Below are 5,037 nucleotides of genomic sequence, written 5' to 3' on the forward strand. Positions count from 1 at the left end.
TAGAGATAAGAAAATATAACATTCGATAAAAAATGGTTCTGAGTGAAGAAAAATGCCGTGAGTGTTTTGTGAATATCCGAAAAATGTTAGGGAAATATAAATTTAGTAAATTGGAAACAGAAATAGCTGAACATAAACTAACAGAAACGAAGGTAACTAACGATCCGGGTGGTATGAAGGAACAAAAGAAAGGAAAATACGGCATATTTTTGCAGTTTATCTTGCAGAAAGATGGTATTTTATCAAAATATTTTTGCAAGTTGCATGGTTTTAGAAATTACAATTTAGGTTTATTTTTTGAGATACTGAACAGCAAATATATTGAAATTGATACTAATGAGCTATATATTTTTATGGAAAACAATGGAAATAAAGTAAAAATTTCTGAACAAGTCGTATGTATCCTAAATTCGATTGTCTTGAAAACAATAAATATGCAGCAGAAGATGACGTATAAATTTACAAAGTTAGTAAACCATGAAAAGAAGCATTTAAAATTTCTTGAAGAAATACACACCGCTTCTCTTGAACTATACAAAGACCGTACACTTTCAAATTTCAATTTAACCTTTTTTAATTTAAACGAAATGATACTAGTGTCGAAAAGAATATTAAAAGATCTGAATAATTACAATTTAGACAAAAAAACGCGAAGTTACAAAAGACAAAAATATTATCGACCATATAAAAAAAATATAGAAGATTTACGAAATATATATGTATATTATTTAGTTCACAAAGAAGATATTCTTCAATATTATTTAGCGCATTCGCAGTGTATATTAGATAAAACCAAGTACAAATCAGTTTTTGTGGATGTAAAACATATTGGCATGATATTTCTCCGACCAATAATACATATTTTCCGATACATCACGGCGTTTGAAACTTTTAAAGAGGAATGTTTCACGTATGATGAGAATGCATACGGTTTTCTTTGTAGCAGTTTCAAAAATATTGTGGGGATGGCGAACGAGCAGAAACGGCGAAGTGAATCGAAGAATTTATATGATAGTCTTGTGGGCAAGATAAATAATTATGAGAGAATGAATTGTGAAATTCTTGAATTGGGAATGGGAGATTTGATATTTGATATTGAGACAGAAATCATTTTGAGACGGAAAAAGTCGATTTTTTTATTGTTGTTTTTTGAAAATGGGTATTCTTTTATTGAGAAAACTAGTGATATGAATAAAGCAGAGCATGATCGAATCGTTTATGTTTATATAGATAGTGTTATGTATAAAGATGTTAAAAAATGTAAGTTGTATGAAGAAGAAGACACGTATATCATGAAAATAGTTACACATATGAAAAATGAACGAGAAGTTATCTTAATTCCTTATAAAAAACGTGAAATAATGATCAAAATTGCCAAGCATATAAAAAGTAGATCGAGTGAAAGTATAGACACGGAGAACAGAAAAAATAGTAATATTGAAATGGTAAGAAATCAAGACAAACAATTTGACAAAGAAAAAAAGGTTTTTATGGAAGAAAAGAAGGAAATAAAGGAATTGCAAGAATCATTAGAGAGAAAAAGATTGCTGTATCAAAAGCTAATAGACAATGAAAAAATTAAAGACGCCGAACTTGTCGTAAAGATAGAATGTGGGAATAAACGTATACTTGGATTTATCAGAAAAATAATAACTTTAGATGATTTTAAGAGATCGATAATATCACAAATAGGACGAGATTCTTTTCCAGAAAAGCTTATACATGAGGCACACATACAAATAGATATTTTTAAGGGATTTAATTTTTTCTTGAGGGATGAATATCAATTATATCTTATTGATACGGAGATAACTTTGAAAGCGGCACTTAAACTTTGTGAGAAGGCAGGTAGAATGGATATTATTGTTAAAAGAAACGAAGAATCTATAGATAGCAGCCTTTCAGAACTATGAAAGCAAAAATATAGATATATAGAAATAAAAATTAAAACCTTATATATTTGTTTTTATAAATTATCTTAGATATAAGAGGATTGATGGACATTTTTAGGCATTTAAATAGATATGAACATAATAAATAGTACAAGATTTATCTATAATATAGTATCATTTATGTAATTATAAAAGAATAGACATCCTAAGATTTCATGCTATAAAAAATTTAAAAAGTAAATATAAGTTGAGTAACAAATATTTTTGATTATTGGTGGTTTGTTTAATTTGACAGTCGAGTCTTTAGTGTAATAATTAACAGTATTATTAGTCACACGAGAATTATAAATAAAATATATTATCTATAATGTAATAAATATTGAATATCATTTTTTTTAGTGTAATGCAGTTGATGTAATTTTACGAGCTGATATCATAATTCTCAAAAATAGATGATGTTTGACAGGGATGTATAATAATTATATTCAAAAATTTGTGATTATCAGCGTTCAATGCAGTGTTTTAAAAATGGTTTAAGTGAAGTAGAATGCTTGCTGGTTGTATTAGCCCGTGTTATTTAATCACAGAAATGATTTAATATCTATTTTTTAGATTAAAAAACTCATTATTTTATTTTTTAGAAATTGTATTTCAAAATCAGTATTGCTTTGTTTTAAGAATAGTCATTGTTATACTTTGTAGAAACCGTATGAGCACGAACAATTATACATTTTTAATAAAGAGTGATTTATTCTGACAATTGGTTTTAAACCATAAATACAAAATCTGCAATGCTTTGCAAATGAACAATGTATTTACCATTTCATTTACTGAAAATTCTATGTATATGATCACAACTACATTATAATAAATATAGGATCAGTGATGCATTTTGTTAATAAAGAGTGTATTCATCAGACAGATTATTTTAAATTGAATTCACATAATCAGTGATGCTTTGCAATTTAAATATATTTGTTTTTGATCACTTCAGCAAATTTCAAATACAGGATCTGTATTATTTTAAAATCAAAATTTCTATGTCAATTTGTAAAAGCAAATGATATAAAATTACAAACAAACCATATTACTTGCGCCAATGTATTTTTTTGTGATATAAATTCTAATCTAAAATAACAAACTTAATTGAGCAGATTAATCTTTAAAATCGTTAAGAAAAGAAATTATGTCTTTTGTTAATTAAATATGATCCAGAAGGATTCTAATAAATAATCTAAATTTCATGAATTTAATCAATAGTATCATTCAAAATCCAAAAATATAGTTTCTTTAAATTAAATACTTTTCATACCCTCAAGAAAATGACAAACAAGAAAGTATTCATGGAAATTTCAGCGAATGACAAACCATTAGGAAAGATCGTTATACAACTAAGATTTGATGTTTGTCCAATCACCAGCGAAAACTTCTTTGAGCTTTGCAAACAAGAAAGTCCAAAGAACGGATTTAACCAAAGTATATTTCATCGAGTAATTCCTGGCTTCATGATGCAAGGAGGTGATTTTACTGCCCAAAATGGAACAGGAGGAAGAGGCTTTAGTAAAAATAAATTTCCTGATGAAAATTTCATCTTGAAACATTCTGAGCCGGGAATGCTCTCAATGGCCAATTCTGGACCAAACACTAATGGATCCCAATTTTTTATTACGTTTACTGAATGCAGTTGGTTGGATGGAAAGCATGTTGTTTTCGGAAAAGTTATTGAAGGAATGGATGTTGTTAAAAAAGTCGAAACTATGGGATCTAACGATGGAAAACCAAAACAAAAAATTCAAGTTACTAAATGCGGGGAATTAAATTGAAATTTTATATTAAATCTTTGATCTGAAAAATATTTACGCTTATTCGCAGTAAAAATGTTTGAATTTATAGCCAATTTTTACTTAAACACGAGTATTGTGTAAATAAATTTAAGATATTATATTTTTTATTTTTATTCATGGGTTTATTTGATTTTTTTAGTCGTTTATACAAAACTTTAGATTTCTCCATAGAATGAACAGACTTGGTGCTTTTCTTTCTACCTAATCATCTTTACAATCTTCCTCGATGCATCTTCTTCTCTCGAGACAGATATAAGTATTATAAATATTTCTTTTTAATATATTTGGTAATGTTATAAGATGGGACGGTGTGGTGACACGATATCATAGAAGGTACCTGAAAGAACTAGATCTCACGAACCAGGGTTAGGCATATATTCAAACATTGGGATTGAGAAAAACCCTTGAATTAATAGGTTTCGAAAGAGGAGGGGTATTGAAGAAGACTTCGGAGAGGAGAAGATAGCCGAAAGTATAAATACGCTGTGCGCACAGAGAATCAAGCAAGCTGTGCCTAAGAACAAATACTAAAATTACGACTATAGATATACACCATAAATAAAAAATACTTATATTATTGGTAATATTTGTGCGTAAATTTAGTAGAATAAGCAAGATTCTATACACAAAGATATCGATAATATTTCTTCATCATAAAGATAATTTAATTTCTGTAAAGTGTATTTGGTACTCTTTACATTATTTTAATTCATAGATTATTTAATATTTGATAATTTTTCGCATCTTTACAACATAAATAAAATCAAATTGCTCATTAAAAAATATTTATAAAATCCTTTTTAAAACTTATTATCTTTGCAATTTTATCATTATGTATTCTTCTTATAAATCGCATCAATTCAATACCTTTAATCAATCATATTTTATTTCGCATGATTCAGCATCTATTGATAGTTATTGATTACAGAGTAATGACAAATTTTCTAAGTAAAAAAAATAATGTATCGAATTTAGAAATCAATTATTAGATAAATTTGTAATTTCCATTGCAGAAAAAATACATTTTTTTAATTTGATATTATTTCTGCGCGAATTCAAATTTATTCTTGAAAATATAATTTCTGATTTTTTAATTCCTGCATCTGCTTAATAATACATTAATACAATGGAAAATAAGTTTGACGTACGATTTCCAATAGTATATAAAGCGGTTTTATTTTATTAAAGATATAAATTAGTGCGAGCATCCACATTTTTTTTTATAAAAAATATACCACATACAAACTTTTTTTTTTATTAACGCCGAATGCATTGATTAAAAAACGCCATAAAATTCAACT

At 27.0% G+C, this 5,037-nt stretch overlaps 1 pseudogene; it reads left to right on the forward strand.

Moving 5' to 3' along the window:
• The first annotated feature begins 3,214 nt into the window (after positions 1–3,214).
• On the forward strand, positions 3,215–3,715 carry LOC147065008 (uncharacterized; annotated as a pseudogene).
• Positions 3,716–5,037: the final 1,322 nt, after the last annotated feature.

Source organism: Rhyacophila brunnea, unplaced genomic scaffold (genome assembly GCF_057557595.1).
Source record: "Rhyacophila brunnea isolate RB1 unplaced genomic scaffold, BYU_Rbru_1.0 scaffold_69, whole genome shotgun sequence".
NCBI classification, from domain to species: domain Eukaryota; kingdom Metazoa; phylum Arthropoda; class Insecta; order Trichoptera; family Rhyacophilidae; genus Rhyacophila; species Rhyacophila brunnea.